Source organism: Agelaius tricolor, unplaced genomic scaffold (genome assembly GCF_023055355.1).
Source record: "Agelaius tricolor isolate 1412-34295 unplaced genomic scaffold, bAgeTri1.0.p SCAF_25, whole genome shotgun sequence".
Lineage (NCBI taxonomy): Eukaryota > Metazoa > Chordata > Aves > Passeriformes > Icteridae > Agelaius > Agelaius tricolor.
In genome coordinates this window covers 5,290,936-5,300,606 of record NW_027269285.1, presented here as the reverse complement: position 1 = coordinate 5,300,606, position 9,671 = coordinate 5,290,936, and positions in this window count along the sequence as shown.

Here is a 9,671-nt window from a genome sequence, read left to right as displayed (position 1 = left end):
ATGCCAGTTCTAGCATTTAATTTTGGAATTTAATTTTAGTTCAATTTAATTTTCCTCCACAGCCTCAGGTGAAATGTAGTTTTCTCTTGGGGGTCAGTGGCTGTCACCACAGAAAATCTAAAATTCTGAGCAGCCAGGGTTCCAGCATGTGCCCACCACTGAGTGCAGAATGGGACAGGCAGGGAGGAAAAATTCATTTACTTTGTGTTTGTTACTTTACTGGGTGTTCCAAGGTGAGCAGCCTGAGGCAGGAAAAGCAAACCCACAGAATTTGGAGCTTTGGGGGTTTTTCTTTGAGCCAGCACTGAAATGGCTCAAACCTGATTAATTCATTTGCTCTCCACCCCATTGGAAATTTGTGTTTTTTCCACAAGATTTGCTGGAGCCTGCTGGAGCTGCTGCTCCTGTGATCTCCTGAGCTCCCACCCTTTGTGGCAGTGCCTTCCCTTCCTCCACCATGGGTTCTGTGTTTCACCTCACTCACGTGCTCTCACTGAGGGCTGGGATGCAGAAATCTGGGATTTGCTCCCTGGCCCTTGGCAGGTGGGAGCCTGGCTGGCAGGGGCTGCAAATCCTTCATTTCTGGGCTGTGGACAGAGGGAAGGGACAGGCTGGACAGGCTGCAGGGTTTGCTGTTGTGCCTGTGGGGTCAGCACTTCCTTGGGGCTGGAATTGGGGTTTCTGAGCAGCTGAGGCTGCTCTGGTGGGAGGGAAGAGTCCCAGGATGTTCCAGGATGATCTTAACCACAGTTTTCTCTTGAATTTTTATTCATTTGGTCAAAAATTACTCCACTGCCTTGAATTTGATCCAATCCAGAACCATCCCCTTCCCCTGGCTGTGCTGGGCCCCTCCAGCTCAATCCATCCCAGCCCAAACTGGGATTATTCTGGATCCACATGCACACACACACAGAGATCTTTTCCTGTGTTGCATTTTCTCTGATGAAACTTTTTATTGCCTCTGCCTGCCCTGGGGTGGCAGCTGTGCCAGGGCAATGTGCAAACAGCACGTTCTGCATCCCAGAAATTGCCTGCCTTGCTTGGCACCACATCCACTTCCCTTTGGAAGCAGCAGCCTCAGCTGGGAGCTAAACTTGTGACACACTTTGGGTTTTGGCAGAGAGGACTCAGGAAAGGCTTTGTGCACCTCAGGCTGGCCAGTATCAGGCTTTTCCTATTTTTTTCTTTCATTGCTACCCATAACCAGAGTGGAATTTAACTCCCGGGGATGTGCTGGAGGCTTTAAACATGGACTAGAGAGTTTTCCCAGGTCTAAAAGCATCTCCCAAGTTTTTTGTTGCCTGTGAAGGAGGGAGAGGAGCCTGAGGGCTTTTATTGACAGCTGTGGGTCAAGTATCTGCTCTTGTACAGGGTTGAGAGGGTTCTAAAAAATTGCTGGATTTTTATTAATTTGATGTTTTCAGTTTTCTGAGTGCCCCAGACCAGGACAGGGATGAGCAACACACACTGAGCTCTGAAATGTCTGGGGTGGACAAAAAGCAGGTGAGATTTGGAGAAATGTGCAGAACAGGCACCTTGGATGCTCTGCACCATGCCAGTCCCCATCTGGGTGCACTGGTGTCCCTTATCCCGTGGGGAAAGTGGGACAGGATTCACCTTCCTGGGCTTGGCTGAGCCCTGGGCTCTGGAGCCCTTCCAGCCTCACCAGCTGCAGTGTTCAGTCTCAATCCCCTTTATCATCTGCTGGCTTTTTAATACCCTTCAAAATCATCTGCATTTTCCCTTTTGTGTGGTTCCTGCATGTCCTGACACAAAGCCTGGCTCAGGGGTGCAGCAGCCATGAGAGAGGGAAGGAAAAGGAAGGGCTGGAAACACCCACACAGAACCTGGTGGGATCCAGCTCTTCCTCCCTGCAGGTTTGCTGTTCATCACCCCCTCCAGATGGGATCCAGCTCTTCCTCCCTGCAGGTTTGCTGTTCATCACCCCCTCCAGATGGGATCCAGCTCTTCCTCCCTGCAGGTTTGCTGTTCATCATCCCCTCCAGATGGGATCCAGCTCTTCCTCCCTGCAGGTTTGCTGTTCATCACCCAGAACCCCCCCAGGAGCTGCTGCTCCCCCCTGCCCATGCTGGGTGAGCAGGCTGGGGGATGAAAATGGGCTAATCCAGGCCAATTTAAACCTTTAAACCTTTCCCTCTTCAGCATCCTGGCTCCAGCCTGGGGCTCAGCAGGAATTTGTCTCTTTCCCCTCCCCATGGGCTGCTCCCAGTGGGACAGGACCCCTGCCTGGCCTGTGTCACCACCTCAGGTGAGACTCAGCACAGGGAAGAGCAGCTCAAACCCCTGGAAATGGCCCCAAATGCTCCTCATGCTCCCCAAAGCTGCTGGAGGGTTACCATGGGAAGCCCATCCCTGTGCTGCCCTGTTGTCACCCTTGGAAGCCACCAGGTTTAGTGGGATGAGATGGGATGTTCAGCTTTTCACCCCAAACTGAGACTGACTCTTCAAACACTGCTTCTTCCTCTTTGGGTTTTGAGTTTTTTCCAGCCTTTTTCCTCTCCTTTTCCCTGCTGAAATCTTCCCTCCAATGCCAGCTGAGCTGGTTGGAGCAGGCCAGGAGCAAAGGCTCCAAGGAAAACCACAATATTTTGGGAGCAGTGGTGAGGCAGGGAGAGTCAGAGGGAGCCTTTGGATTCAGCATTTTCTGCTGAGGCCTCAGCAGAGCCCAGGAGTTAATCATTCAAATATGCTTATGTGTAACTAATCTCTGCAGGACAATGAGCTGAGGAATTATTGAATGCAGTTGAAATGGGGCAGAGTGGTTGCTATAAAAAGGGTGTCCTGAGCCAATGGGAGCCAGCAAGCTCCTATAAAAGTGGGTGGGGAAGGAAAAGCAGCTGGTGGGAAGAGATCCCCAAAATCCCAAAGCGTGTCCTGAGCTGCCTCTGCTTGGGCAGAGATCATCCTGAGCTGCTGGAAATCATCCTGAGCTGCTGGGAATCAGGCTGAGCCCTTCTCCAGCACTGCTGATCCCTGGGGGTCAGTGGGAGGGGCTGGATCTGCCTGGAATCACCTGGTGGAGCCTCAAAAGATGAAATCCTGCAGTGCTGTGAGTTGAGGTTGGATTTTGGGGGAGATTTGGATGCTCTTCCAAGAGCTGGGTGGGATCCCTGGAAGGAGCAGCTGGTAGGAGATCTCCAAAATCCCAGAGTGTGTGCAGAGATCCTTCTGAGCTGCTGGAAATGAGGCTGAGCCCTTCTCCAGCACCTGTGGGGGCAGTGGGAAGGGCTGGATCTGCCTGGAGTCACCCGGTGGAGCCTCAAAAGATGAAATCCTGCAATGCTGTGAGTTGAGGTTGGATTTTGGGGGGAAATTGGGATGCTCTTCCAGGAGCTGGGTGGGATCCATGGAAAAGCAGCTGGTAGGAAGAGATCCTCAAAATCCCAAAGCATGTCCTGCCTCTGCTAGGACAGAGATCATCCAGGCTGAGCCCTTCTCCAGCATCTGTGGGGGCAGTGGGAAGGGCTGGATCTGCCTGGAATCACCTGGTGGAGCCTCAAAAGATGAAATCCTGCAATGCTGTGAGTTTGGGTCAGATTCTGGGGAGGATTGGGATGCTGTGCCAGGAGCTGGGTGGGATCCCTGGAAGTGGAAGCCCAGGTGAGGCTGAATTTTGGGAGCAGTGAGGTTCAGCCCTGTGGGGTATCCCTGGAGCAGGCTCCGCTGCTGGGAGGAGCAGGGAGGTGAGGAAAGGGGTGGGAATGGATTTTAGTGGATTCAGGGATTAGATCAGCTGGGCTGACCCCAATGACCATCTCAGGGCCTGTCCTTCACACTCATCCCTCGGCTCCCAGCCCTCCCAGCAGGTTTTGGCTCTGTCCCTGGTGTTGTTTGGAGCCTCATTGGGTCCGGGTGCCATTGCAGAGCTCAGCCCTGGCCACAGCTGGCAGGAGAAAATTCCTCCTGGAGCTTCTGCCAGCCTTCAAATCCCCCAAAGAGGTGTTAAGTGCAGCTGTTTCCAGTTCCAGGGCACAGACATTTATTCCTCTCAGATGCCACTGCCAATCCTTCGAAAAGCAGGAAATCCCAACATCTCCAGGCATCCCATTCCTCCTGCTGCTATTTTTTTTTTTAGTTTAATAATATTTTATCTGTCTCTTTTTGTGACTTTTCTGCCTTTTGTCCCAATTGAAGCCACAAAGAGATGATTTACACCAACCCCCCTATGAAATCAGCCTTCAGCCCCCTTTTTTTCTCCTTGCAAATCAGCAAATGGGTGTGAGGAGTTTTGGATGGGATCATCCCTGCCCCGGCCAGCTGCTCTCCCATCCAGAAAACCAAGAGCACAGCCTGTTTCCTGTTAAATCTTGCTGCTTGCATTGGTTTACATTGTTTGTCTGATGTTTTACAGCTTCCAAGCTGATGTTGCATTAAAGCTGGCTGGAGTTGAGGCACACAATCAGATGCAGGCACTGGCAGGGTTCCCCAAATGCTTTCATGAGGGTTGATCCCATTTTCTCAGTCCCTGCAGGAGCTGTGTCCTGGCCCAGGCTCCAAAAGGTGCTTTTGGGACAATTTTGGAGTTTTGGGACAATTTTGGAATTTTAATTGCAGGACAGGTGGTGGAGGGGCTGTGCCTGCTCCTCTTCCAGGAAGCTTTGGTGGCTCTGGGTGGTTCCTGAGTTTCTCTTGACCCCTGAGCTTTGTTTTCAGTTTCTCTTCCTTGCTGTCCTGTTGAGGAGAGGAGTGAGGGAGGCTGGGTGGGCACCAACAGCCTGGGGCAGAATTATATATTTATATTTACATTTACATTTATATTTATATTTATATTTATATATTTGTTTAATTTATATTATTATATGAGTGTTTATAGAATGGGATATCAAATCATGGAATAGATTGAGTTGAAAGGGATCCCTAAAGATCATTGAGTCCAACTCCCTGCTCTTCACCCCTACCTAAAGTGCTCCATGTGAGAGGAGAATCCAGATGCCCTTGAACTCTGGTGAGTTCCCTTCCCTGGGGAGCCTCTTCCAGAGCATTTTATGTGGATATTGTGAATAAGAAAATGCATTTTAGACAAAACAGGATGAGTCTCTGACTGAAGAATTCAGGTTTAATTCAGTTCCTTGCAGCTGGCACATCAAGCTCAGCCCTGCAGGAGGCAGGGAATGGTGAAAACACATCTGGAACCAGGAACCACGGTGGGGATGGGATTTAAATCCTGCCTTGTCTCATCTTTAACTGGGGGAATTTGAACCTCACAGAAAAGGGCTGCACCATCCCATCAGCAGCATTAGTGACCTTCCTTCAGAGTTTTGATCCCGTGTCTTTGGCAGTGGGGTTTTTTATTTTATTTTTTGGAGGCTTTGTGATCTGCTTTCAGTCCCTTGTGCCATTTTCCAGGTGCAGATGAGATCATTGCTTTTGAGCTCTTTATGAACAAGCTGATGGGGATTTATCTCATGAGGAGGCCAGTGTGCTAAAGCTTTACAAACTCAGGCCTTGATCTTGCCACCCATGGGGAATTTTCAGCCTTTTAAATCTCATGGGACAATAAATAGGAAATAAATAGGAAATAAATAGGAAATAAATAAGAAATAAATAAGAAATCCCTCTTCTCTTGAAGGGTCGGCTGAGAGCATCACACATCACACTTCAGGAGAGACTTTATAAAAACTCCAGCTTAGCCAGTCTCTGTAATACTGATTTGGGGTTTTTTTTAGGGTTTTTTTCCCTCAGGAAAGCCTAAGGAAGGGGAAGGAATTAGGCAGTGGGTTATTGTGGGATGTCCCCGTGCCGGAGATGAGCTCTCCTCCCGCACACGTCCTCGTGCCACATCAGCAGCTGTCTGCAAGCCAAGGACTGGGGAGATGCCTATGGCTGGAAAAACAGCTCCTTCTGTATTTATTGGACTTCCTAGCAGCTGGAAAGTCCCAAAGATCTGCACCTCCAGGGGCTCCTGCAGCTGGGGGAAAAAGTTTTCCTGTGAAATAAATCCGTGTGATGCCTAAAATGCCTGTGATGAGGGAGCATGGAGATGTTCCTGCCCCCAGAATTATTTCTCCAGACGTGTGGCAAGGTCAGTTCACAGCTGTCCCATGTAGAAACCAGCAGGGATCAGTCAGACCTGGAGAATATGGAGCTGTTTATCAGAAATTTCTGCTTTTTGGGGTTGGAGCAAAAATCACCTTGATCTCTCTGAGCCACAAGCAGGTGAGGTCTGGCTGTAAAAATGAAATCCTTGTTCTCCTGACTTGGATCCCCTCAGTTTAAATCCTCCTGACATGGTGCTGGAGCAGGACGAGTCCAAACCCTGCAGGAGCCAGGGATCCCTGGCAGGCAATCCAGGGAAATCTGGAGGTGCAGATGCACTCAGGTTTGCACCAGGGTGATGCAGACCTGCAGTTTTGGGGGATCCCTGTGCTGGCAAACCCTGGGAATGGAATTTCTGCTCCCACAGGGATTCCCAGGCTCGGTTTGGGTGGCTTTGGACAAACCTTGCCCTGCCAAGGGCAGGCTCTGCACGGGCACTGCAGGGAAAAGCAATAAAAATGAGTGTTCCTCTGGGAAAAGCTGAGCCAGACACCAGCATCCTTCCAAGCTAAACACTGTCCTGGCTGGCTCTGTGGCTCACAGGTCTGCTCTGCTCCTAAAATCATCTGAGTGAGGCTCAAGGCAGGATCTGGGTGCAGGAATGTCTCATTCTCCTGGGATGCAGCAAAATCTCATCAGCTTCATGTCTTGGGGGTTTTCCCTCAACTCAAAGCCTTGTGGAAGCAGTTCTTGGCTTTTCTCCTCTGGGAATTCTAAGTCTTTCCTGAATGTCCAGGTTGGGTTTTTTGGCTCAGCCTGCCCTTGCAGACACTGCTGGGGTCCTGCTGTGGTGCTGGGTGCCAGCTGTGGGTAAATCCCATTCCCTGCCCCTGCTTCAGGGCTCTGGGGTCACCCCCAGCCCAGGGGCATCTCGGAGCTGGATGTGGACAAGGATCCTGCCCTGGCATCCCCCGAGGCACACTGGGGGTTCCAGGGCTGTGCTGATGCAAGGATTGGCAGTTCCCTTTGGCAGGAAGGTGCCAATCCCATCATTTTCCCCGTGGTTTTGTTCCCATCCATAAATGCCCAGATGCCAGGGTGGACTCAGCACATCCCTGAGCCAAGGGAGCTCCCAGGGCTGCAGGGACAGGGAAGGATGCCCAGCCCAGGGCACACAGGGCTTGGCATTTTGGAACTTTACCCACATCCCAAATGAATTTCCACAGGACGAGCTGAAATCCAAGCCAGCTCCTTTGTGTGTGCTTTATCATATCCTCCAAATCCCTCCCTTCAGTTCCTTCTCTGAAGGCTCCAAACTTCTACAACAGAGCTAACAGAGATTTTTTTTTGAGCCCCTCACCCCTCCCTGCCTTCCCAAACTCCCTTTAGTGACCTCAGACATGAAAACCACAAGCACTGAACCTCCTCCAGCTGCTTCTCCACGAAGGAGAGATCAGAGATCCTTCTCATGTGAGACACAGAATGGGGTCCTGCCACTGCTGCTGAGGGATTTGAGGGGGAAAAAAATCATATTTAACACTTCTGCTAAGAACAGCTCACCCTGCTCAGGGCTCCTGGAATGAGCTGGACAGAGCCAGGGGGAAATTCTTTGCATTCTTGGGATTGGGAGGTGGAATTAAGGTAAAATACTCCTGGATGAGGGCCAGGCTATCTGGAGCAGCAAGCTGTTAAATATCACACTGAACTTGAATTTGGGAATATTTTGGAGTGGAGTTGGTGGCAGGAAGAGTGTTGGGTTGGGAGTCCAGGGAGGGGAAAAAAGCCTCATTTTGGGCTGTGAATGAGCCAGATCCCAGCTTGCAGAGGTCAGGGCAGCAGTGCTGGGGCCTTGGCTCAGCAGCTGGGGTGATGTGGCAGCTCCCCAGGAGAGCCCTGGGGTAGTGCCGGGCAGCAAAATCTAAATTATCTAATCTAATAAATATCTAATAAATAATAATGCTGGGACAGTCTGAGCTGCCCAGGATCCTGCACTGCCCAGCTGGGCTCTGCCATGTGGGGGGAAAGTCTGGTGGGTGCTGTGGATCACATCTGGAAATGAGATGGAGAAAAAAAAGCATCATTTTAGGTCCTAGATAGCACCAGAGCTCAGGGATGCTCCTGCTTCCTCCTGCCACCAGCAACCCCAGACACAGCTGGAAGTGAGAGAATGGGAACAGCCTTGGGCTGTGGCAGTGATGGGAAAAATAGGGGGAAACAGGGAAAAAACCAGGGGAAAACAGAGGAAACGGGGAAAAACAGGGGGAAATGGAAAAAGAGGGGGGAAAGAGAGGGAAACAGGGACATGGGGGAAACAGGGGAAAAGGGGAAAACAGAGGAAACGGGGAAAAACAGGGGGAAATGGAAAAAGAGGGGGGAAAGAGGGGAAAACAGGGAAACAGGGACATGGGGAAAAGAGGGGAAAACAGAGGAAAAAACGTGAAAAACGGGGAATGGAAAAAGAGGGGGGAAAGGGGAAAAACAGGGAAATGGGAACATGGGGAAAAGAGGGGGAAAATGGGAAAACAAGGAAAAAACAGGGGGACACAGGGAAAAATGGGAAAACAGAGGAAACGGAAAAACGGGGAAATGGAAAAAGAGGGGGAAAACAGGGAAATGGGGACATGGGGAAAAGAGGGGGAAAACGGGAAAACAAGGAAAAAACGGGGACACGGGGGAAAAATGGGAAAACAGAGGAAACAGGGAAAAACAGGGAAATGGAAAAAGAGGCGGAAAACAGGGAAATGGGGACATGGGGAAAAGAGGGGAAAACAAGGAAAAAACGGGGGAAAATGGGGACACAGGGAAAAACGGGAAAATAGGGGGAAATGGGAAAGGAAAAACCACGGGGAAGCAGGGAAAAAACCAGGGGGAAACAAGAAATGGGAAAACAATGGGGACATGGGGAAAACAGGGGAAAAGAGGGGAAAACAAGGAAAAAACGGGGGAAAATGGGGACACAGGGGAAAACAGGGAAAAAATAGGGGGAAATGGGAAAGGAAAAACCACGGGGAAGCAGGGAAAAAACCAGGGGGAAAGAAGAAATGGGGAAACAATGGGAAATAGGGAAAAGCAGCCACTTCTGTTCCTGTCAGAGCCCAGCAAGCCCCGTCCTGCTCCCCCTGAGCTGCCCCTGGGCTCATCCTTCACCCCTGCTGAGCCAGGGGGAATCGTTCCCAACGTCCTGGGACTAAACCAATGTCCCACCGAGCCATCCCCCCTTCCCTTCTCGGGGTGTTTGTGTGCAGCTCTGGGTGCAAGATCTGTGCAATATTTGCTGCGTTATTTGGTCTGTGGCTGCTGGGTGAGCTCTGATTGAAGCAGAGCCCAGCGTGGGGCACCCTCTGCAGCCTGGATTTCCAGCTGCTCCCTCCAGCTGCGCACTTTTCCCCCTTTTCCCTCGGAGAGCAGCGTTTCCCCCAGCCCCGAGGCACCGTTTGATTGGAAAGGCTTTAAAAGGGACAATCTGTGTGAGTCACAGTGAAAGCCATAAAAGAAAAACCAATAAAGCCATCTGAAAAGTGCTGTTTAATGGATCGAGGCAAACTTACTGGAAACACGAGACAGATTGTTTCATCCTGAAATCGTTGCTTCAAATCCCTCTGCATTTGGGAGCAAAGGACATTTATTCCTCATCAATAGCTGTCAGGGAAAAGAGATTTGAAAGGATTTTGCCA